Source organism: Hyperolius riggenbachi, chromosome 4 (assembly GCF_040937935.1).
Source record: "Hyperolius riggenbachi isolate aHypRig1 chromosome 4, aHypRig1.pri, whole genome shotgun sequence".
In the NCBI taxonomy this organism is placed as follows: domain Eukaryota; kingdom Metazoa; phylum Chordata; class Amphibia; order Anura; family Hyperoliidae; genus Hyperolius; species Hyperolius riggenbachi.
Genome location: NC_090649.1, coordinates 15470466 through 15496517, shown reverse-complemented (window position 1 = coordinate 15496517; position 26052 = coordinate 15470466). Strand labels below are relative to the sequence as shown.

General features: G+C 44.6%; 1 protein-coding gene across 2 annotated transcripts in view; it reads left to right on the top strand.

The window, feature by feature from the left end:
• LOC137570308 (zinc finger CCHC domain-containing protein 3-like) overlaps positions 1 to 26052 on the top strand; it is a 30267-nt gene that overhangs the window by 1433 nt on the left and 2782 nt on the right. For both annotated transcript variants that reach the window (XM_068278949.1, XM_068278947.1), the window contains one exon: positions 16715 to 16847. The gene's annotated coding sequence lies outside the window, so the exon portion shown is untranslated. The remainder of the gene's footprint in view (positions 1 to 16714; positions 16848 to 26052) is intronic.

Here is a 26052-nt window from a genome sequence, read left to right as displayed (position 1 = left end):
CCATTGATTCACAGAACAGACAAGTGTGAATCCTTATAGAGGGCCGGTGCACACCAAAAACCGCTAGCAGATCCGCAAAATGCTAGCAGATTTTGAAACGCTTTTTTTTTAAATTTTTCTATGGCGTTTTGCGGATTGCTGCTGCGGTTCTCAGTATAGTAGATTTCATATATTGTTACAGTAAAGCTGTTACTGAACAGCTTTTGTAACAAAAACGCCGGCAAAACCGCTCTGAACAGGCGTTTTTCAGAGCGGTTTGCGTTTTTCCTATACTTAACATTGAGGCAGAAACGCATCCGAAATCCAAAAAATGCCTCACCCAGGCATTTTTCGTTTCTGCAAAATGCCTCCTGCTCTGGTGTGTATACTACCACCCCATTGAGATACATTGGGTATCATTCATATAGCATTTTCGCATGCGGAAATGCTTAATACCAGTGACTTTACCGACCACTCAGCATAATCCCCATTCATAAAGGCTCTTTCCGCATGAAAAGGTGACAGAGTGATACATTTCCACCTTGTGCGGAGTTTTTCTAGATTAATCTAGAAAAAGTAACAAACACATCCATTCATAAAGATTAGAGCAAGCGGTATGCAGAAGGAAAATACCGCTTGCTGGACAGTAGCGATAGGCGGGCGGAATACATATAAATAAATGGGACGGACCTCCCAAGCAGCATCAGACAGAGCAGCGCAGGGAGGGAATCGGGCAGCTTTTATGTTTCCGCATGTCTTCCGCCACGCTACCGCCAGCTTCCTCCAGAAAACCTCCGCACTTCTACCGCAACAGGCAACTTCTTTATGAATGACCACCCAGAAGTCTTAATTACCGGTTGCGGAGAAGAACGGTGTTTTCCCGCACTACCGACTGCACCTTTATGAATGATAGCCATTGACCAAGCGGATCCGCAGCCGCAAGCGGCTGCAGAAACGCTGAAAAAGCCGCTCGGTGTGCACCAGCCCAGACAGAGGATCAGCAGGGCAGCCAGGCAATGTGCATTGTTTAACCTCCTGGGGGATACAATAATATCGGCAGGGGGCGGCGCAGCACATTTTTTTTTTTTTTTTAAATATTTTTTTTAATCATGTAGCTAGCCTAGCGCAGCGGCATCCCCCCCCCCCCCCACGCCCTCCGATTGCCTCCGGCAATCAAAGCAAACAGGAAATCCCGTTCAGAACGGGATTTCCTGTTTGGCTTCCCCCGTCGCCATGGCGACGATCGGGATGACGTCATCGACGTCGTGACGTCAGAGGGAGTCCCGAATCAGCACTGCCTGGCACTGATTGGCCAGGCTGCGCACGGGGTCTTTGGGGGGGGGGGGGGGGCGGCACGGCGGGTAGCGGCGAATCAGCGCGGAGCGGTGGCGATCGGTATATACACGCAGCTAGCAAAGTGCTAGCTGCGTGCAACAAAAAAAAATTATGCAAATCGGCCCACCAGGGCCTGAGAAATCCTCTGTGGCGGCTTACCTCGAGCTCAGCTCGGGATTATCCCCCAGAGGGTTAAAAGGGTAAACAAGTCAGCCTCCATACATATCCCTCTCACTTCAGTTGGGCTTTAATGGGGGGGGGGGGTTACATTTGTAAATCTTTTTATTGCAGTTTCAGGCTCAGAAGAGTCTTTAGTAAAGCCTGGCACATATATCCAATTATGATTGGCCAATCGCTCAATGTTACCACCTCCATATAGTATGAGAGCTTACCCACACAATAGCCTCTATTCATAAAGCATTCCCACATGCGGTAATGCTGAGAACAGCTGACTTTCCCGAACACTTAGCAAAATGTCCATTCATAAAAGCTGTTTCTGCATGAAAAGCTACAATTCCTGAGCAGTGCGGGGAAATTACCACCTTGTGCAGTGATTATCACATGTCACTGAAGGTTAATTCATAAAGATTAGAGCAGGCGGAATGACAATGGAGAATAACAACTGATTAGAAAAGGTGATAAGCATGCAGTAACAGCCAAGTTAATGGAGACAGACCTCCCAGGCAGCAGCCAGGGTGGAACAAAAAGGCATCCCAGAATACCAAGGCTGTGCTTTTTAACCCCTTGGGTACCTGTTTTCAAATATATTTCACATCAGAAAGCCTGCATGTGTAACATTTCTGGAAGTTCTTCTAAGCTGCGGCAATTAGATTGTTTACAAAGACTAAAGGCTAGTACACACTAGCAATTTTGATTGACCAATGATTGCTCAATTTTACCACCTCCATGTAGTATGACCATTTACCTATATAATCTGCATAGAATTGAAAATCTGTTTGGCCCTCATACTACATGGAGGTGGTAAAATTGAGCAATCATTGGTCAATCAAAATTGCTAGTGTGTACTAGCCTTAATAGACAGATTCAGGGCAAGGAGAGGCAGAAAAATGCACATGTAAAGGGATGCTGGGGCTGCCTCATTTATAGTAACTGTCTCTGCAGGAGAAAATGTAACAACTCAGCAGCACCACTAGTTTAGTGCGGGAATTCCCTGACCTATTATCGCAAGTGTAAACATTTATATGAATTAGCACACAAAAGTCTAAAATACCGATGCATTGTTTTCCCTCCAAGATTTCTTTTTTCCGCAAATGTTTTATGGATTGAGCCCAAACTGTTAATATTCTAAATCTGTTGGCCCTCATACTAACTGGAAATGGTAAAATTTGTCAATCAAAATTGCACATGTGTATACAATGCTAATAGTTCCAGCTTGCATGCAGCTTGGGATTGATTGAATGTACATTGACAGGGAATGCATTTGATGGGCTCAGTTGACTACATATAATTTGCATGCAAGATTAATTTATAAGGACCTCCTTGACCATCATCCATCTTTTGCAGGAATAAGGCCTCTTTTCCACAAACTGTTGTTAGGCAGTTAAATGCCTCTTAGGCCTGGTGCACACCAAAACCCGCTAGCAGATCCACAAAATGCTAGCAGATTTTGAAATGCTTTTTCTTATTTTTCTGTAGCGTTTCACCTAGCGTTTTGTGAAGCGTTTTTGGTGTAGTAGATTTCATGTATTGTTACAGTAAAGCTTTTACTGAACAGCTTCTGTAACAAAAACGCCTGCAAAACCACTCTGATCTGGCGTTTTTCAGAGCGGTTTGCATTTTTCCTATACTTAACATTGGAGGCAGAAACGCCTCCGCAATCCAAAAAATGCCTCACCCCGGGAATATGCGTATCAGCAAAACGCCTCCTGCTCTGGTGTGAACCACCCCATTGAGATACATTGACCAAGCGTATCCGCAGCCGCAAGCTGCTGCAAAAACGCAGGAAAACCCGCTCGGTGTGCACCAGCCCTAACTCTCTCAGCTTCTCACTGCTGCCTGGTAACTGCTCACTGCTGCCTGGTAACTGCTTGCTGAGCACACAGTTCAACTGTCCATAGAAAAGCTCCTCTTTTCCACGGACTGTTGAGTGTTGAGGTGTGTGCTCAGCAAGCAGTTACCAGGCAGACAGGGCCGGTTTAATCAACAATGGGGCCCCAGGGCAAAATAAACCTGGGGGGCCCCCCCAACAGATCCCCCCCCCCCCGAAGCAAAAATTGGCATTAAGAGACCTTTTTTGCAGCTGGTATAGTCAGGGTTTGAAGCCCCAATCGGTCGGAGCTCCACATTCTGGCTATCCTAGCCTGCATGGGGGACAAGGGGTTAAAAAGTTTCAGGAGGGGGACCCCACATTTTTTTTAAAAAAAATTCCCACAGTCTAAACATAAAAAAAAATTGGGAAAATAGGAAAAAATGCCAGGGATCTTCATACAGCCATATTGCTGCTGTATAGCAATCCCTGACCAAAGCGCTGCGGCTGCGTATAGACCCCCTGGAAACCCTGTCAGGAAATGTATTGCTCTTTCTTTTGATACATGTAAAATTACACTACCGTTAGGTACTAAAAGTGACATTTACCGCATTTAAAAGTTTACTTTTTTCCTTCGAAACTTTAAAATCGATTTTCTCAAACTATAAGGTCTTTTTGAAAAATTGTTTTTTCCTCTTATTCCCAATGATCTCCTTAACATATCCTGCAAATTTAGGGTTTCTAGAATTTAAGGTGGATTTGCTATTAACCATTAACCACTTCCCGACCGCCTAACGCACAGCGGCGGCCGGGAAGTGTACCCTGCAATGACCAGCTCACCCACAGAGGCGGCGGTCCTTGTAAGGGCATGGGCGGAGCAATTGCGTCATCCGTGACGCATTCCTCCTCCGGCTCCTGACGCAGCTCACCCGCCGCAACATCCCGCCGGCTATACAGAAGCGCCGGTGGGATGTTAAACCGACAAACGCCGCATACAAAGTGTATAATACACTTTGTAATGTTTACAAAGTGTATTATACAGGCTGCCTCCTGCCCTGGTGGTCCCAGTGTCCGAGGGACCACCAGGGCAGGCTGCAGCCACCCTAGTCTGCACCAAGCACACTGATTTTACCCCCCCCCGCCTGCCCCCTGATCGCCCACAGCACCCCTCAGACCCCCCCCTGCCCACCCCCAGACCCATGTTTACACCTAATCACCCCCCTAATCACCCATCAATCACTCCCTGTCACTATCTGTCAACGCTATTTTTTTTTATTCCCCCCCCCCCCCTGCCCCCTGCTCCCTCCTGATCACCCCCCCACCCCTCAGATTCTCCCCAGACCCCCCCCCCCCCCCATGTACTGTATGCATCTATCCCCCCTGATCACCTGTCAATCACCTGTCAATCACCCGTCAATCACCCCCTGTCACTGCCACCCATCAATCAGCCCCTAACCTGCCCCTTGCAGGCAATCTGATCACCCACCCACACCAATAGATCGCCCGCAGATCCGACATCAGATCACCACCCAAGCGCAGTATTTACATCTATTCTCTTCTAAACACCCACTAATCACCCATCAATCACCCATCAATCACCCATCAATCACCCCCTATCACCACCTGTCACTGTTACCCATCAGATCAGACCCTAATCTTCCCCTTGCGGGCACCCAATCACCCGCCTACACGCTCAGATTGCCCTCAGACCCCCCCCTTATCAATTCGCCAGGGCATTATTTACATCTGTCCTTCCCTGTAATAACCCACTGATCACCTGTCAATCACCCATCAATCACCCCCTGTCACTGCCACCCATCAATCACCCCCTGTCACTGCCACCCATCAATCAGCCCCTAACCTGCCCCTTGCGGGCAATCTGATCACCCACCCACACCAATAGATCGCCCGCAGATCCGACATCAGATCACCTCCCAAGTGCAGTGTTTACATCTGTTCTCTCCTCCAAACACCCACTAATTACCCATCAATCACCCCCTGTCACTGCTACCCATCAGATTAGACCCCTATCTGCCCCTAGGGCACTCAATCACCCGCCCATACCCTCAGAATGCCCTCAGACCCCAGCCCTGATCACCTCGCCAGTGCATTGCTTGCATCTATTCCCCCCTCTAATCACACCTTGAGATACCCATCAATCACCTCCTGTCACCCCCTAGCACACCTACCCATCAGATCAGGCCCTAATTTGCCCCGTGTGGGCTCCTGATCACTCGGCCAAACCCTCAGATCCCCCTCAGACCCCCTTCCGATTCCTCCCCAGTGCATTCATTGCATCTATTTTCCCCTCATACCACCCCCTGAGACACCCATCAATCACCTCCTGTCACCCCCCAAGCACTCCTATCCATCAGATCAGGCCCAATACATCCTGTCATCTAAGAGGCCACCCTGCTTATGACCGGTTCCACAAAATTTGCCCCCTCATAGACCACCTGTCATCAAAATTTTCAGATGCTTATACCCCTGAACAGTCATTTTGAGACATTTGGTTTCCAGACTACTCATGGTTTTGGGCCCGTAAAATGCCAGGGCGGTATAGGAACCCCACAAGTGACCTCATTTTAGAAAAAGACACCCCAAGGTATTCTGTTAGGTGTATGACGAGTTCATAGAAGATTTTATTTTTTGTCAAAAGTTAGCGGAAATTGATTTTTATTGTTTTTCACAGTGTCATTTTTCACTAACTTGTGACAAAAAATAAAATCTTCTATGAACTCACCATACTCCTAACGGAATACCTTGGGGTGTCTTCTTTCTAAAATGGGGTCATTTGCAGGGTTCCTATACTGCCCTGGCATTTTAGGGGCCCTAAACCATGAGGAGTAGTCTGGAAATCAAATTCCGCAAAATGACCTGTGAAATCCTAAAGGTACTCATTGGACTTTGGGCCCCTTAGCACAGTTAGGCCAGAAACCCACTGGGAGCGCTTTGTAAGCGTGAGTGATTTGAAAAAGCTCTTGGTAATGCAATGCTATGGGGGATTTTTATAAAATCACATCACTCAAGTGGGATCACACCCATAGCATTACATTAGCTAGTGCTTTTCAAATCACAAAGCGCTCAGAAAAGCTCTCCTAGTGGGTTTCTAGCCTTAGGGTGCAAAAAAGTGCCACACATGTGGTATCGCCGTACTCGGGAGAAGTAGTACAATGTGTTTTGGGGTGTATTTTTACACATACCCATGCTGGGTGGGAGAAATCTCTCTGTAAATGGACAATTGTGTGTAAAAAAAAAAAAATAAAAAAAAATAAAAAAAAAATAAATTGTCATTTACAGAGATATTTCTCCCACCCAGCATGGGTATGTGTAAAAGTACACCTCAAAACACATTGTACTACTTCTCCTGAGTACGTCAATACCACATGTGTGGCACTTTTTTGCAGCCTAACTGCGCTAAGGGGTCCAAAGTCCAATGAGCACCTTTAGGCTTTACAGGGGTGCTTACAATTAGGCACCCCCCAAAATGCCAGGACAGTAAACACACCCCACAAATGACCCCATTTTGGAAAGTAGACACTTCAAGGTATTCAGAGAGGGGCATGGTGAGTCCGTGGCAGATTTTTTTTTTTTTTTTTGTCACAAAGTGTCATTTTCCGCTTACTTGTGACAAAAAATAATATCTTCTATGAACTCACTATGCCTCTCAGTGAATACTTTGGGATGTCTTCTTTCCAAAATGGGGTCATTTGGGGGGTATTTATACTATCCTGGAATTCTAGCCCCTCATGAAACATGACAGGGGGTCAGAAAAGTCAGAGATGCTTGAAAATGGGAAAATTCACTTTTTGCACCATAGTTTGTAAACGCTATAACTTTTACCCAAACCAATAAATATACACTAAATGGTTTTTTTTTTTTAATCAAAAACATGTTTGTCCACATTTTTCGCGCTGCATGTATACAGAAATTTTACTTTATTTGAAAAATGTCAGCACAGAAAGTGAAAAAAATCATTTTTTTTTGCCAAAATTCATGTCTTTTTTGATGAATATAATAAAAAGTAAAAATCGCAGCAGCCATCAAATAGCACCAAAAGAAAGCTTTATTAGTGACAAGAAAAGGAGCCAAAATTCATTTAGGTGGTAGGTTGTATGAGCGAGCAATAAACCGTGAAAGCTGCAGTGGTCTGAATGGAAAAAAGTGGCCGGTCCTTAAGGGGGGTAAAGCCCACGGTCTTCAAGTGGTTAAAGTCGGCTGTTTTTTAAATGTGTATATTTTTTCCTTTGAAACTTTAAAATCGTTTTTTTTTCAAAAACTATAAGGTCGATTTGAATTTTTTTTTCCTCTTGTAGCCACTGGGGCCCCCTACAAGCTCTGGGGCCCTGAGGCAGCTGCCTCCTTTGCCTCTATGGTAGCGCCGGCCCTGCAGGCAGAGGCAGCAGTTAGCAGTTGTGAGAGTATGAGGGGCATTTCACTGCCTATCAACAACAGTCTGTGGAAAAGAGGCCTAAGGGAGGGTCAAAGAGAGAGAATTCTGACTTTTTGCATGCAAATTTATGCAGTTTTAAAAAGAGACCAGCAGAATCCTGCCAAGGTGGAATAGGATTGGTCCATTTTCAAATTGCATATATTTGCATACATAGTTAGCATAATCTTGCATCAGTTTGGAATTGCCTCTCACTGATCATCCCTGGTCTTCAGTTTACAGAAAGACCCCCTCTGGAATGTGACACGGGTGGGCCAGACAGCCTATCAGCTGATGGTGTTTTTTTTTTTTTGTTTTTGTTTTTTGGAATCTCCCTGAAAGCGCGTGTGCAATGATTTTCTATGATACTATTCACATGTGCGCGTTTCAATTTTACTAAAATCACAAATGCGCTACATGTATCATTTTCTGAGTGCTTTGGCTCAATGGAAGGTATCGGGAAATCGCAAAGCACTCAAAGCGATTTGTATTGCGATTTCCCGACCGCTTTTATGAGCAAATACATTGTATTTATATTTCCAGGTCAAACAGTTCACTGCCTGACTGACATCGGGAAGTGAAAATCTTAATCGCTCAGCAAAAGCGCTTAGAAAGCTCTTTTGTAAATTTTACAAACAAGATAACAGCTGAGTCTAAATAAAAAACATAACACCATAAGTGTCCCATCAGATGCAGAAAGACTGCATAATAACCAAAAGACAAGATCATCTGTATGGGCAAATAATCAATAATAATAAGCAAGAATTAATGCTTGCATAATCTTTATTAAACACACTGAAAAAAGAGATAAAAACAATTAAAATTGGGTGGCACCCATTGGAGGACACTGATACAATCAATCAAAAAAGTTGTTGCACCAAATACAATGTGCAAAGTGCAGATAGTGTACTAAACAGAAATAACAAATGAATCAAAGCTGACACCTAAGTACCAATGATCAAAAAACATATAAAAAAAATGCAATGACGAGGTAGAAAAATTATAACAGACAGCAAAACCAGTATCTGGGCATATAGAGACCTCTATAGAAATGTATCACAATGCTGGTTTCCCGCATGGAATAATAATGCCACAAGGATGCTGTGAAAAGGTAAAGTGCAGCCGAAAAAAAGGCATGAATGTTTACCTGTTAGTACAGTATCAGTCCAAATTGTCCCCCGGGTGCGCCCCTCCACGCGTATCGCGGCAACGCCGCTTTCTCAAGAGGTGCCGGTAATGTGCACAGTGCGCATTGATATAGTCAGTAAGGAATCCCCGGGGGAAAGGTCAACAGCTGATAGAGCATGCGTGGCCACGCATGCACGCAGTGACGCCGCTCGTCTCACTTGGAGCGAGCAGCGCGCCTGCGTATACAGTCAAGGGGAAATAATGTCATAATCACGCAGCAGTAATATGCTAATATATAATATTGAGTGATTTAGTTATTGCGACATTCAGTGAAGAAATAATGAGCATAATAAACTTAGAAACTACAAAGATCATACAAATATACATACAATAGACGAAATACTTAATCTATACAAACAAACTCCATCTAGTGGCCATATTACATAGTGTCCAATATGAAATAAGAATTTAAGAATAATTACATGCGTATGTGTGTATGTACAGAGCTGCACATAAATGCAGAAAAGTGCAAAGAACTTTTTTGATTGATTGTATCAGTGTCCTCCAATGGGTGCCACCCAATTTTAATTGTTTTTATCTCTTTTTTTCAGTGTGTTTAATAAAGATTATGCAAGCATTAATTCTTGCTTATTATTATTGATTATTTGCCCATACAGATGATCTTGTCTTTTGGTTATTATGAGCTCTTTTGTAAATTTTAAGCGCAGGGAAAAGCACTTTAAAAGAATTCAAATCGCTCGGCGCGTGCAATAGCGCTGGCGATTTATAAGGCTTAAGGGCTGGAATCCACTAGCATCACTTTAAAGGGGAACTGAAGAGAGAGGTATATGGAGGCTGCCATATTTATTTCTCTTTAAGCAATACCAGTTGCATGGCAGCCCTGCTGATCCTCTGCCTCTAATACTATTAGCCATAGCCCCTGAACAAGCATGCAGCAAATCAGGTGTTTCAGACTTTAAAGTCAGATCTGACAAGACTAGCTGCATGCTTGTTTCTGGTGTTATTCAGATACTACTGCAGAGAAATAGACCAGCAGGGCTGCCAGGCAACTGGTATTGATTAACCACTTGCCGACCGCCCACAGCCCATGGGCGGCGGCAAAGTGGATCCCCTAAGGACCGCAATACGCCTTAAGGCGGTGCGTCCTTTTCCTTAGCCGTGGGAGCGATTGCGTCATTGATGACGCGCGCTTCCCCCGGCAACTGGCTCCGCCCACCCGCCGTAACATCCCGCCGGCCATACGGAAGCGCCGGCGGGATGTTAACCCCGCGATCGCCGCTACAAAGTGTATAATACACTTTGTAATGTATACAAAGTGTATTATACAGGCTGCCTCCTGCCCTGGTGGTTCCAGTGTCGGAGGGACCACCAGGGCAGGCTGCAGCCACCCTAGTCTGCACCCAAACACACTGATCTGCCCCCCCCCCCGCCCACTGATCGCCCACAGCACCCCTCAGACCCCCCATGCCCACCCCCCAGACCCCTGTTTGCACCCAATCACCCCCCTAATAACCCATCAATCACTCCCTGTCACTATCTATCAACGCTATTTTTTTTTATCTCCCCCCCCCTGCCCCCTGCCCCCTCCTGATCACCCCCCCCCCCCCAGACCCCCCCCCCCCCTGTGTACTGTATGCATCTATCCCCCCTGATAACCTGTCAATCACCCATCAATCACCCATCAATCACCCCCTGTCACTGCCACCCAACAATCAGCCCCTAACCTGCCCCTTGCGGGCAATCTGATCACCCACCCACACCAATAGATCGCCCGCAGATCCGACATCAGATCACCTCCCAAATCCATTGTTTACATCTATTCTCTCCTCTAAACACCCACTAATTACCCATCAATCACCCATCAATCACCCCCTATCACCACCTGTCACTTTTACCTATCAGATCAGACCCTAATCTGCCCCTTGCGGGCACCCAATCACCCGCCAACCCGCTCAGATTGCCCTCTGACCCCCCCTTATCAATTCGCCAGTGCATTAATTACATCTGTTCTTCCCTGTAATAACCCACTGATCACCCATCAATCACCCCCTGTCACTGCCACCCATCAATCAGCCCCTAACCTGCCCCTTGCGGGCAATCTGATCACCCACCCACACCATCCGATCGCCTGCAGACCCGCAGTCAGATCACCTCCCAAGTGCATTGCATCTGTTCTCTCCTCTAAACACCCACTAATTACCCATCAATCACCCCCTGTCACTGCTACCCATCAGATTAGACCCCCATCTGCCCCTAGGGCACCCAATCACCCGCCCACACCCTCAGACCCCAGCCCTGATGACCTCGCCATTGCATTACTTGCATCTATTCCCCCCACTAATCACACCTTGAGACACCCATCAATCACCTCCTGTCACTACCTGTCACCCCCTAGCACACCTACCCATCAGATCAGGCCCTAATTTGCCCCGTGTGGGCTCCTGATCACTCGGCCAAACCCTCAGATCCCCCTCAGACCCCCTTCCGATCACCTCCCCAGTGCATTGAGTGCATCTATTTTCCCCTCTAATCACCCCCTGAGACACCCATCAATCACCTCCTGTCACCCCCCTAGCACTCCTATCCATCAGATCAGGCCCAATACAACCTGTCATCTAAAAAGCCACCCTGCTTATGACCGGTTCCACAAAATTCGGCCCCTCATAGACCACCTGTCATCAAAATTTGCAGATGCTTATACCCCTGAACAGTCATTTTGAGACATTTGGTTTCCAGACTACTCACGGTTTTGGGCCCGTAAAATGCCAGGGCGGTATAGGAACCCCACAAGTGACCCCATTTTAGAAAAAAGACACCCCAAGGTATTCTGTTAGGTGTATGACGAGTTCATAGAAGATTTTATTTTTTGTCAAAAGTTAGCGGAAATTGATTTTTATTGGGTTTTTTTCACAAAGTGTCATTTTTCACTAACTTGTGACTAAAAATAAAATCTTCGATGACCTCGCCATACACCTAATGGAATACCTTGGGGTGTCTTCTTTCTAAAATGGGGTCACTTGTGGGGTTCCTATACTGCCCTGGCATTTTAGGGGCCCTAAACCGTGAGGAGTAGTCTAGAAAACAAATGCCTCAAAATGACCTGTGAATAGGACGTTGGGCCCCTTAGCGCACCTAGGCTGCAAAAAAAGTGTCACATGTGGTATCGCCGTACTCAGGAGAAGTAGTATAATGTGTTTTGGGGTGTATTTTTACACATACCCATGCTGGGTGGGAGAAATCTCTCTGTAAATGGACAATTGTGTGTAAAAAAAAAAAAAAAAAAAAAAATCAAACAATTGTCATGTACAGAGATATTTCTACCACCCAGCATGGGTATGTGTAAAAATACACCACAAAACACATTATACTACTTCTCCTGAGTACGGCGGTACCACATGTGTGGCACTTTTTTACACCCTAAGTGCGCTAAGGGGCCCAAAGTCCAATGAGTACCTTTAGGATTTCACAGGTCATTTTGCGACATTTGGTTTCAAGACTACTCCTCACGGTTTTGGGCCCCTAAAATGCCAGGGCAGTATAGGAACCCCACAAATGACACCATTCTAGAAAGGAGACACCCAAAGGTATTCCGTTAGGAGTATGGTGAGTTCATAGAAGATTTTATTTTTTGTCACAAGTTAGCGGAATATGACACTTTGTGAAGAAAAACAATTCAAATCAATTTCCGCTAACTTGTGGCAAAAAATAAAATCTTCTATGAACTCACCATACTCCTAACGGAATACCTTGGGGTGTCTTCTTTGTAAAATGGGGTCATTAGTGGGGTTCCTATACTGCCCTGGCATTTTAGGGGCCCTAAACCGCGAGGAGTAGTCTTGAAACAAAAATGACCTGTGAAATCCTAAAGGTACTCATTGGACTTTGGGCCCTTTAGCGCAGTTAGGGTACAAAAAAGTGCCACACATGTGGTATTGCCGTACTCGGGAGAAGTAGTATAATGTGTTTTGGGGTGTATTTTTACACATACCCATGCTGGGTGGGAGAAATACCTCTGTAAATGACAATCTTTTGATTTTTTTACACACAATTGTCCATTTACAGAGTTTTCTCCCACCCAGCATGGGTATGTGTAAAAATACACCCCAAAACACATTGTACTACTTCTCCCGAGTACGGCGATACCACATGTGTGGCACTTTTTTGCACCCTAACTGCGCTAAAGGGCCCAAAGTCCAATGAGTACCTTTAGGATTTCACAGGTCATTTTGCGGAATTTGATTTCCAGACTACTCCTCATGGTTTAGGGCCCCTAAAATGCCAGGGCAGTATAGGAACCCCACAAATGACCCCATTTTAGAAAGAAGACACCCAAAGGTATTCCGTTAGGAGTATGGTAAGTTCATAGAAGTTTTTTTATTTTTTTGTCACAAGTTAGCGGAAATTTATTTTAATTGTTTTTTTTTCACAAAGTGTCATGTTCCGCTAACTTGTGACAAAAAATAAAATCTTCTATGAACTCACCATGCTCCTAACGGAATACCTTGGGGTGTCTTCTTTCTAAAATGGGGTCATTTGTGGGGTTCCTATAATGCCCTGGCATTTTAGGGGCCCTAAACCATGAGGAGTAGTCTTGAAACCAAATGTCGCAAAATGACCTGTGAAATCCTAAAGGTACTCATTGGACTTTGGGCCCTTTAGCGCAGTTAGGGTGCAAAAAAGTGCCACACATGTGGTATCGCCGTACTCAGGAGAAGTAGTATAATGTGTTTTGTGGTGTATTTTTACACATACCCATGCTGGGTGGGAGAAATAACTCTGTAAATGGACAATTGTGTGTAAAAAAAAAAAAAAAAAAAAAAAAAAAATGAAAACATTGTCATTTACAGAGATATTTCTCCCACCCAGCATGGGTATGTGTAAAAATACACCCCAAAACACATTATAGTACTTCTACTGAGTATGGCAATACCACATGTGTGGCACTTTTTTGCAGCCTAACTGAGCTAAGGGGTCCAAAGTCCAATGAGCACCTTTAGGCTTTACAGGGGTGCTTACAATTTAGCACCCCCCAAAATGTCAGGACAGTAAACACACCCCACAAATGACCCCATTTTGGAAAGTAGACACTTCAAGGTATTCAGAGAGGGGCATGGTGAGTCCGTGGCAGATTTCATTTTTTTTTTTGTCGCAAGTTAGCAGAAATGGAAACTTTTTTTTTTTTTTTTTTTTTTTTGTCACAAAGTGTCATTTTCCGCTTACTTGTGACAAAAAATAATATCTTCTATGAACTCACTATGCCTCTCAGTGAATACTTTGGGATGTCTTCTTTCCAAAATGGGGTCATTTGGGGGGTATTTATACTATCCTGGAATTCTAGCCCCTCATGAAACATGACAGGGGGTCAGAAAAGTCATAGATGCTTGAAAATGGGAAAATTCACTTTTTGCACCATAGTTTGTAAACGCTATAACTTTTACCCAAACCAATAAATATACACTGAATGGGTTTTTTTTTTTAATCAAAAACATGTTTGTCTACATTTTTCGCGCTGCATGTATACAGAAATTTTACTTTATTTGAAAAATGTCAGCACAGAAAGTTAAAAAAATCATTTTTTTGCCAAAATTCATGTCTTTTTTGATGAATATAATAAAAAGTAAAAATTGCAGGAGCAATCAAATAGCACCAAAAGAAAGCTTTATTAGTGACAAGAAAAGGAGCCAAAATTCATTTAGGTGGTAGGTTGTATGAGCGAGCAATAAACCGTGAAAGCTGCAGTGGTCTGAATGGGGAAAAAGTGCCTGGTCCTTAAGGGGTAGAAAGACTGTGGTCCTCAAGTGGTTAAAAGGAAATAAATATGGCAGCCTCCATATACCTCTCTCTTCAGTTCCCCTTTAAATCACTAGCAATTTGGGTAAATGCTCAGCTAATGTAAGCGGATGGGACATTCCACAGTAGCGATTTTCGCAATCGCAGGACATGCAGCATTTTGGGAGCGTTTACCATTCAATGTAAAGTATATAAGCACTGGCAAATCGCTCATGAATCGCTACATTTATCGATTTGTACGTAATTTTAAGTTACTGAAAACTGTAAAAAAGAGAATTATTTTTTTTTTTAAACAACAAATTTGCTAATCGCCAAAACAATCTCTAGTAAAAAGCTTACGCTTTTTTTCTATTTTTTTTTATTTCTACCAAATTGTCAAAACGCTCATGAAATCTCTTGCTCAATGCTAGTGATAGCGATTTGCAGGTTCCAGGCCTAATTTGCATTGTGGGGCAGAGGAATGTTACTGGAGTAAGGTTGAGGTGAGCCAGCGAGAAAGTCCTTAGAGAATAGTTATCCAATCACAACTTTCTACAACTTGAAGCACTCTGATTGGCTGAATAGTGTGGGGGTGTATTAGTACTACAACCTATCTGAACCCAAGCAAGTCGAGAGGGTGCTGTCCACCCAATTACAGCAGAATTCCCATATGGACTTTCCCACTTGGTCACCAAAACCATATTCGTGCCATGATGATCTTTGGAGGAACGCGTCTCCTAAATTTCTGTTGCAAGTTATGTATTTTTTCAGACAAGCATGAGATTTCCTGCATTGGGTGCAAACAGCTCAATGCTTTTCAATGGGCTATTGCTTCTAATGGTAATTTTGCGTACATTGGTGTCTAGGATTAGGGTGCATACACACATCAGTCCATAGTATTTGGAAAATGAAAGATCACAGACCAATTTTACCACCCTTCATGTAGTATGAGAGCCATACCTACACAGTCTATTCTATTGAGCTGAACTCCCCATCAGATAGAAATCTTTGCAAGATGCTGCACACAAAGATGCTGTACACATTCAACAGATCAGTTCCTGCAAAATGCATTCAGAGTCTGATATCTGCAGATCCTCATACACACCTTGTTTAACAGACATTCATCTGCAGATCAGATCCACCAGGATGGATTTTCAGATCTGCAGATGATTGTCTGATCTGCAGATGAATGTCAGTTAAACAAGGTGTGTATGAGGATCTGCAGATATCATAGACTATGAATGCACTTTGCAGGAACGGATCTCTTGCAGATACTGATCTGTTCCATGTGTGCAGCATCTTGCAAAGATTTCTATCTGATGGGGAGTTCAGCTCCATAGAATAGACTGTGCAGAGTATGGCTCTCATACTACATGGAAGGGGGTAACATTGGTCTGTGATCTTTCATTTTCTAAAGACTTTTATCTGATGTGTGTACCCACCTTTACACTTTCAGCTTGAATGCAAATTGTATGCAGATTGGAATTGTGCCAATGAAAATACAGGAAGTGTATATGATTGTCCCACTACAATTCTTGAAGTTGAAGCATGTTTTAGGTAAATCGTTGCAGCTTGTAAGAAGGGATGGTCAATGAGGTGCAAATTCGAGTTGTTACAGCATTATGCAAATTTTGAATGCAAATTTATGCAGGCAGAAAATGAATAAATCAAGTCTTGCTGAGGTAAAATTTTATTGCTATATAGAATTATAATGCGAGCTGACCCTTATGTAAACCAGCACGGACTCCCATTTAGGGAGGAGGGCCTACCTGGTAAAACATCAATCTAGCAATAAATTACGACCAGTGGCCCTACCTGTAAAACTTTATTGGTCCATTTTTATGCTGCATAAATGAGTATGCAAAAATATGCATAATCCTGAAAATGATTTGCATCTCATTGACACCCCCTACTTGTAAGCAGAGCAGTGGAAGGAAGCTGATGAGGAGGCTGGATAATTTTGAAACTGCATAAATTTGCATTAATCCAAAATGATTTTCATGCTATTGATCATCCCATATGCAGGACTAATTTTAATGATGGATGCTTGATTGTCATTTACATAGTTAATTAGGTTTAAAGAAAAGACGCATCCATCAAGTGCATCCTTCGGAGCCTCACTGAATCCAGAGGACAGGCACGGGAGAACTCCTGACTGGATTATCGTATCGTATTCCTCAGCCATGTATGCCCTACAAGGTGAGGACTTTACATGCAGATGTAGAGTGTGCCATGACCACTTCCTGTAGTAATAAGATAGTCCACTATTGACTGCTAGGGATGAGTATGCAAAATTCCCAAACTTGACTTCACAGGTCATTTTTTTTGCTTAGTGAAAATTTTACAAAAGTGCGACCAAAATTTGCTGTTTTCCTTCTTTTGCATTGAAGTCTACAGGGCTGATATATTGATAACAAATTAACCCAGGAAACAAATCAAAGCATTTTTCAAAAAGACTTGAAGGAAAATGCATTTAAGGCTCCCTGCACACTGCATGCGATTCTGATTTTTAATCGTTACTGCATGCTGCGTTTTTTCTGTTGCTAGCATTCAGGGACAATCTGAATCTGATTTTGAAAATTGGAATCGAATTTGCAGTGTGCAGGGAGCCTAAAGGCCACATACACACATCAGACCATAGTCTTTGGAAAAGGAAAGATCACAGACCAATTTTACCCCCTTCCATGTAGTATGAGGGCCATACCTACACAGTCTATTCTATGGAGCTGACCTCCCCATCAGACAGAAATCTTACCCCCTTCCATGTAGTATGAGAGCCACACCTACACAGTCTATTCTATGGAGCTGCACTCCCCATCAGACAGAAATCTTACCCCCTTCCATGTAGTATGAGAGCCACACCTACACAGTCTATTCTATGGAGCTGACCTCCCCATCAGACAGAAATCTTACCCCCTTCCATGTAGTATGAGAGCCACACCTACACAGTCTATTCTATGGAGCTGAACTCCCCATCAGACAGAAATCTTACCACCCTTCATGTAGTATGAGAGCCACACCTACAGTCTATTCTATGGAGCTGCACTACCCATCAGACAGAAATCTTACCCCCTTCCATGTAGTATGAGAGCCACACCTACACAGTCTATTCTATGGAGCTGCACTCCCCACCAGACAGAAATCTTACCCCCTCCCATGTAGTATGAGAGCCACACCTACACAGTCTATTCTATGGAGCTGCACTCCACATCAGATAGAAATCTTACCCCCTTCCATGTAGTATGAGAGCCACACCTACACAGTCTATTCTATGGAGCTGCACTCCCCATCAGACAGAAATCTTACCCCCTTCCATGTAGTATGAGAGCCACACCTACACAGTCTATTCTATGGAGCTGCACTCCCCATCAGACAGAAATCTTACCCCCTTCCATGTAGTATGAGAGCCATACCTACACAGTCTATTCTATGGAGCTGCACTCCCCATCAGACAGGAATCTTACCCCCTTCCATGTAGTATGAGAGCCACACCTACACAGTCTATTCTATGGAGCTGCACTCCCCATCAGACAGAAATCTTACCCCCTTCCATGTAGTATGAGAGCCACACCTACACAGTCTATTCTATGGAGCTGCACTCCCCATCAGACAGAAATCTTACCCCCTTCCATGTAGTATGAGAGCCACACCTACACAGTCTATTCTATGGAGCTGCACTCCCCATCAGACAGAAATCTTACCCCCTTCCATGTAGTATGAGAGCCACACCTACACAGTCTATTCTATGGAGCTGCACTCCCCATCAGACAGAAATCTTACCCCCTTCCATGTAGTATGAGAGCCACACCTACACAGTCTATTCTATGGAGCTGCACTCCCCATCAGACAGAAATCTTACCCCCTCCATGTAGTATGAGAGCCACACCTACACAGTCTATTCTATGGAGCTGCACTCCCCATCAGACAGAAATCTTACCCCCTTCCATGTAGTATGAGAGCCACACCTACACAGTCTATTCTATGGAGCTGCACTCCCCCATCAGACAGAAATCTTACCACCCTTCCATGTAGTATGAGCGCCACACCTACACAGTCTATTCTATGGAGCTGAACTCCCATCAGACAGAAATCTTACCCCCTTCCATGTAGTATGAGAGCCACACCTACACAGTCTATTCTATGGAGCTGCACTCCCCATCAGACAGAAATCTTACCCCCTCCATGTAGTATGAGAGCCACACCTACACAGTCTATTCTATGGAGCTGCACTCCCAATCAGACAGAAATCTTACCCCCTTCCATGTAGTATAAGAGCCACACCTACACAGTCTATTCTATGGAGCTGCACTCCACATCAGACAGAGATCTTACCCCCTTCCATGTAGTATGAGAGCCACACCTACACAGTCTATTCTATGGAGCTGCACTCCCCATCAGACAGAAATCTTACCCCCTTCCATGTAGTATGGGAGCCACACCTACACAGTCTATTCTATGGAGCTGCACTCCCCATCAGACAGAAATCTTACCCCCTTCCATGTAGTATGAGAGCCACACCTACACAGTCTATTCTATGGAGCTGCACTCCCCATCAGACAGAAATCTTACCCCCTTCCATGTAGTATGAGACCCACACCTACACAGTCTATTCTATGGAGCTGCACTCCCCATCAGACAGAGATCTTACCCCCTTCCATGTAGTATGAGAGCCATACCTACACAGTCTATTCTATGGAGCTGCACTCCCCATCAGACAGAAATCTTACCCCCTTCCATGTAGTATGAGAGCCATACCTACACAGTCTATTCTATGGAGCTGAACTCCCCATCAGACAGAAATCTTTGCAAGATGCTGCACACACAGATGCTGTACACATGCAACAGATCCGTTCCTGCAAAAGATCCGTTCCTGCAAAAGATCCGTTCCTGCAAATTGCTTTCATAGTCTATGACATCTGCAGATCCTCATACACACCTGGACATTCATCTGCAGATCAGATCCACCAGGATAGACCTTCAGATGATTGTCAGTTAACCAAGGTGTGTATGATGAGCGTGCTTCCTAGGGCGATTGTGTTTCCTGGCGCTGAGGAGCGCTGTACAGCACTTCCTATTAGCGATTTGCAGGTATTTTATTCTATTTACTAGGTATCCCGATGTTCGGCTTCTGTTCATAGCCCCATCCCTAAAGGAAAACGTCATGGGTGCTTCTCTAGGACCAATCAGAGAAGCGCTTGCGACCTCTTCTGCTAGGGGGTGGGGCTATGGACAGAAGCCAGAAATACGGGGTCCCTGCCCCCCCCAAATCCCCTCCGTAATGCGGGGGAGCGCTTCCTGGTTGGGGCAGGGCTAACCGCCGCAGCCCTGCCCCGCGCGTGTCTGTCAGCGCGTATCTCCGCCTCTCCCCCGCCCCCTCAGTCTTCCTTCACTGAGAGGGGCGGGGGAGAGGCGGCGATGCGCTGCTGATAGACGTGACTGGAGGCAGGGCTGCAGCCGTTAGCCCTGCCTCCAGGAGCGACCAAGTCTGCGACCAAGTGTCGCAGTGGGGGGGTTTGGGGGTCAAGGGACCCCCGTTTAGCGGTGCGATAGCGGCGGTTTAGCAGGGGCACACATGCCCCTGCTAACTATGAGCTCTGAAGCGAGATTTATTCTCGCTTCAGAGTCTCTTTAATTGCTGCAAAACGCTAGCAAAATCGCTTGTGATTTGCAAGTGTGACTGGGCCCTGACAGACTGACGCACGCTGCTGAAATGCGGACAGATGTGCAGCAGGTGCTAAAGCAGCATTACCATTATCAATGTGACAAGTATGGTGCTTGTTTAATGTCTACTACCAATTTAAGGGCCCTTTTCCACTGCAGGCGATTGCGGTCAAATAGCAAAATGCTGGTGGTTTTTACATTGCTAGGGATGATATTTAATAAGAGAATCGTGGAATTTTCCATGGTTCGATTTTTGGCAAAGTGCAATCGCTTTATGGAGTGGTTTTGAGGGGTTTTTTTTTTTTTTTTTTTTTTTTTTCTCCTTCAATGCAAATGCATTGCGTATGAGCAGTCAGATAACAAAATGAATGAAGAATCGCAATCGCTAGCACTTGTGATTGCTAGTGGAAAAGGGCCCTTAATGTTTTAAGTTTCGCCAACTGACTCAGTAAAAGCTGCCAGGTCTCATGCAAAGGTGAATTCTGCTACCCGTGCAAGAAACAAATGGCTCCATACTTTGGATTCCTGCTCATCTGTGTGTGCAGCTGCTGTGAAGCGGATTATAGTGTTCGCAGCAATTGTAACCTTCACATTCATCAATCTCTTGTGTTTTTAATTTGGCTCTGAAATAATCTGCTCATAGAAGTCTCTATAAGCGCTCACCAATCTACACCCGCCCACGCCCCGCCCATTTCCACCAACGCATTTCCACAGGGCGGGGCATAGGCTGGAGAGGCTCCAGCCTCAGGGCGCAGTGTAGGAGGGGGCGCACAATCAGGGCCGGGCAGAGGCTGGAGAGGTTCCAGCCTCAGGGCGCAGTGTAGGAGGGATCGCACAATTCATTCAGCTGTCATTCCCAATTGTGTTTGAAGCAGAAAGAAATAAGAAAAGGAGATACATAGCAGTAACTGCAAGCCAGGTAACTAGAGATGAAGGTGTTGGGGAGGTTGGGGGCCCTGTGGCGCCTCTTAGTGTAATAGCAATCAGTGTGTGAAGGCTGGGGTGGGAGGGATGGAGGGGCACACTTTGCTGTCTCAGCCTTGGCTGCTGAAGGACCTTGTCCCGCCTCTGCATTTCCACTGTGCATGCGCAAGTTACTGGTTCTGAACTGTATATGTCCAGTAAAAATAATCACTTGTGGCTGTCTATGTTTCTTCATGCTTGAACAGGGTTGCCACCTCATCCCTTTACTTACAACCCATCTAAGTTATACAGGTTCTAGGGCTACTCACACGTAATCGGTGCCGAAACTGCATCTAACTAGCCACAAGGCATGTATAATTAGAGTTGAGCTGAAATTTTCGAAATTTCGCATTACTATTATTACGCATGCGAAATTCGCGATTACGATGCGAAATTGCGGTAGCGTAATTGCCATTAAAATCGTAATTGAAAATACCGTAAGCGTAATTTTCAATGCGAAATTTCGCGTTTCGTTCATGCCGTAATTTCGCATTAAACGCTACCGTAATTTCGCGTTAAACCGTAACGCTCCGTATAATCTAAAAAAGCCGCCGACTTTAAGGGTTAATAGCAAAGCCCCCTTAAATGCTAAGAGCCTCAAATTTGGAGAATATATTAAGGAGATCAGGAGGAATAAGAGGAAAAATTTTTTTTTCAAAAAGACCTTATAGTTTTTGAGAAAATCGATTTTTAAGTTTCAAGGGCGAAAATGTCTTTTAAATTCGGAAAATGTCAGTTTTTTTTGCACAGGTAACAATAGTGTATTATTTTCATAGATTCCCCCAAGTGGGAAGAGTTTTACTTACTTCGTTCTGAGTGTGGGAAATATAAAAAAAAAAGACGTGGGGTCCCCCCTCCCAGACCTCTTTAACCCCTTGTCCCCCATGCAGGCTGGGATAGCCAGAATGCGGAGCACCGGCCGCGTGGGGCTCCGCACCCTGACTATACCAGCCCGCATGGTCCATGGATTGGGGGGGTCTCGGAAGGGGAGGGGCAGCCAAGCTTTCCCCTCCCCCTCCGAGCCCTTGTCCAATCCAAGGACAAGGGGCTCTTCTCCACCTCCGATGGGCGGTGGAGGCCGCGATTTCCTGGGGGGGAGGTTCATGGTGGAATCTGGGAGTCCCCTTTAAAAAGGGGTCCCCCAGATGCCCACCCCCCCTCCCAGGAGAAATGAGTATAGAGGTACTTGTACCCCTTACCCATTTCCTTTAAGAGTTAAAAGTAAATAAACACACAGACACTTAGAAAAAGTATTTTAATTGAACAAAAAACATAACCACGAAAAAAGTCCTTTAATATTCTTAATTAACCATTAATACTTACCTGTCCCTTTAAAAGCCAGTTCCCACGCAATATCCTCGGAAATATACTAAACAGTTACAATATAACAAAGTTATTACAATGTAACAACTTTGTTACATTGTAACTACGCCGCACCCGACGCCACTCGCCGCTCAGCCGCCGCACCCGACAGAGCTCTGAGCTATATAGCTCAGAGCTCCCTAAGCATCTTTGTATTTGGGCTCCAAGGAGCCCCATTGGTCCTTAGCAGACCAATGGGGTTCCTTTAAATCAGAAGGAACCCCATTGGTCTGCTAAGGACCAATGGGGCTCCTTGGAGCCCAAATACAAAGATGCTTACAGAGCTCTGAGCTATATAGCTCAGAGCTCTGTCGGGTGCGTGCGGGACGCTAAGTCCCCGCCGGCTCCCGCTGCCTTCCCCGCCTCTCCCACATGTCACCCACATGTCACCCACATGTGGGTGACATGTGGGTGACAGATGTGGGCGGGGTGGACAGCGGGAGCCGGCGGGGACTTAGCGTCCCGCACGCACCCGACAGAGCTCTGAGCTATATAGCTCAGAGCTCTGTAAGCATCTTTGTATTTGGGCTCCAAGGAGCCCCATTGGTCCTTAGCAGACCAATGGGGTTCCTTCTGATTTAGAGGAACCCCATTGGTCTGCTAAGGACCAATGGGGCTCCTTGGAGCCCAAATACAAAGATGCTTAGGGAGCTCTGAGCTATATAGCTCAGAGCTCTGTCGGGTGCGTGCGGGTGCGGCGGCTGAGCGGCGAGTGGCGTCGGGTGCGGCGTAGTTACAATGTAACAAAGTTGTTACATTGTAATAACTTTGTTATATTGTAACTGTTTAGTATATTTCCGAGGATAATGCGTGGGAACTGGCTTTTAAAGGGACAGGTAAGTATTAATGGTTAATTAAGAATATTAAAGGACTTTTTTCGTGGTTGTTTTTTGTTCAATTAAAATACTTTTTCTAAGTGTCTGTGTGTTTATTTACTTTTAACTCTTAAAGGAAATGGGTAAGGGGTACAAGTACCTCTATACTCATTTCTCCTGGGAGGGGGGGTGGGCATCTGGGGGACCCCTTTTTAAAGGGGACTTCCAGATTCCACCATGAACCTCCCCCCCAGGAAATCGCGGCCTCCACCTCCACCGCCCATCGGAGGTGGAGAAGAGCCCCTTGTCCTTGGATTGGACAAGGGCTCGGAGGGGGAGGGGAAAGCTTGGCTGCCCCTCCCCTTCCGAGACCCCCCAATCCATGGACCATGCGGGCTGGTATAGTCAGGGTGCGGAGCCCCACGCGGCCGGTGCTCCGCATTCTGGCTATCCCAGCCTGCATGGGGGACAAGGGGTTAAAGAGGTCTGGGAGGGGGGACCCCACGTCGTTTTTTTTTATATTTCCCACACTCAGAACGAAGTAAGTAAAACTCTTCCCACTTGGGGGAATCTATGAAAATAATACACTATTGTTACCTGTGCAAAAAAAACTGACATTTTCCGCATTTAAAAGACATTTTCGCCCTTGAAACTTAAAAATCGATTTTCTCAAAAACTATAAGGTCTTTTTGAAAAAAATTTTTTTCCTCTTATTCCCACTGATCCCCTTAATATACCCTAGGAATTTGGTGTTCCTAAACTTTAAGCAGGCTTTGCTATTAACCGTTAAAGTCGGCGGGTTTTTAAATGTATACATTTTTACTTTGAAACTTTAACATCGATTTTCTCAAAAACTATAAGGTCTTTTTGAAAAAAAAATTTTTCCTCTTATTCCTCCTGATCTCTTTAATATATTCTCCAAATTTGAGGCTCTTAGCATTTAAGGGGACTTTGCTATTAACCCTTAAAGTCGGCGGCTTTTTTATATTATACGGAGCGTTACGGTTTAACGCGAAATTACGGTAGCGTTTAATGCGAAATTACGGCATGAATCCACTGTAATGCGAAAATTACGCGAAAATTACGCTTACGCGAAATTTCGCGAAATCCTTCTTCATTACGATTATGTACTTACGGCCATAATCGTAATTACACTAATTACGCGAAATTTCGCGAAATCGTAATTAGGTCATTACGCTCATCTCTATGTATAATTCATATGTGCCAGTATTTAAAGGGATGAGGTGGAAACCCTGTGCATGAATGATTTCATACCTCCCAACTTTATGAAATAAGAAAGAGGGACACTTAAGTCACACCCCTGATTACACATCCCATAAACATTTCATAAGATATCATGTTCTTTTATAAATCAAACCACACTGTTCCTCTCTATGCTGGTTCATTTTCCTTCATATTAACATTTGAAAATGAGAAATGTCCATTTAACCACTTTATCCCCAGTGGTGCGGATTTCTCCGTCCCTTTTTCCACCCTGTTAACACCAGGGACGGACAAATCCGCACCTCCCGTCGCTGTCCGCGCTCGTGCACGCCGCTGCCCACTCGCCCGGAGATCAATTAACGGGAAAAACGTTTCCGTTAGTTGATCTAAGCCCCCGCAATGATCAGCTGCTTCTATGAGAAACAGCGCGATCATTGTGATTTTTCCCAGCCTCATTGTGCTTCCTGTAAGCGTATTTCCGGATGCTTGCAGGTCGCATGCACAAAAAAATCACTGTGGCTAAATAGTAAAACTACACTCTAAAGCATTTTTTATGTACACATTAGTTATACACCATAAATTAACTCATTGCCTCCCACACTCCCCAATGTTACCTTAGGAACTTTTTAAATATTTGTCAAGAGGGTATAACACTGTTACTTTATAAACTATGGGCTTGTAATTAGGGATGGACGCAAAACTGAAAAAAAAAATGTACCTTTATTTCCAAATAAAATATTGGCGCCAAAAATTGTGATAGGGACATCATTTATAACCGGGACAAATGGGCAAATTTCATGGGTTTTAATTACAGTAGCATGCATTATTTAAAAACTATAATGGCTGAAAACTGAAACATAATAATTTTCCTATTTTCCCATTAAAACACATTTAGAATAAAATAATTCTTGGCATAATGTCCCACCTAAAGAAAGCCTAATTGGTGGCGAAAAAACAAGATATAGTTCATTTCATTGCGATAAGTAATAATAAAGTTATAGAGGAATGAATGGAAGGAGCGCTGAAAGGTGAAAATTGCTCTGGTGTTTCAGGGGTAAAACCCCTCAGTGGTGAAATGGTTAAAGGATGTTTAGATGCAAAAAGTTTAGAGCAAATTAAGCACATTTTTCAGTTGAAAAATATATTTACACAGATCTGTGCATCAGTCCTGATAGAGGGACAAAGGGATTGGGTCCCCCCCCCCCCCCCAAAAAAAAAGTGGGACAGTTGAGGGCTATGCAGTTATTCTGTTTACTGATGTGTGCGGTGTGTGTACTTGGGCTGTGGAGAACCCTTTGTATACATGTACCAGCATGTGCAGTTTGTGATCTTGCGCATGCACAGTGGAGAAGGTGTTCCCTTTACTGGGGAAGTGCAGT